A 328-nucleotide genomic window follows, 5' to 3' on the forward strand; every position below is an offset into this window, starting at 1 on the left:
AGCCCCTGCGTTTTCTCGAAGGCTTTGGGATCCTTGTGGATGCTCCTGAACTGCAGGACATCCCTGGGTTCGCTACGGCTGAGCCACGACACAGAGGATAGGAGCAAAAGCAAAACCCAGAGGTAACCACCTTTCAAGAGTGTTTTCTTTGCAACGCTCTGCTTTTCTAATAATAACGGAGTTGACGCTAGGTCATTTATTTTCGAGTTATATCGTGTAAACGGTGATTTTGGTGCAGCGAAAAACAGTCACCAACGCTCTGGAGAGAAGTGCTGGCCTGGCTCTGAACCGTAAGGACCAGGGCTTAACCAGCTGGCCGGGTGCGCGG

Source organism: Fulmarus glacialis, unplaced genomic scaffold, assembly GCF_000690835.1.
Source record: "Fulmarus glacialis isolate BGI_N327 unplaced genomic scaffold, ASM69083v1 scaffold18181, whole genome shotgun sequence".
In the NCBI taxonomy this organism is placed as follows: domain Eukaryota; kingdom Metazoa; phylum Chordata; class Aves; order Procellariiformes; family Procellariidae; genus Fulmarus; species Fulmarus glacialis.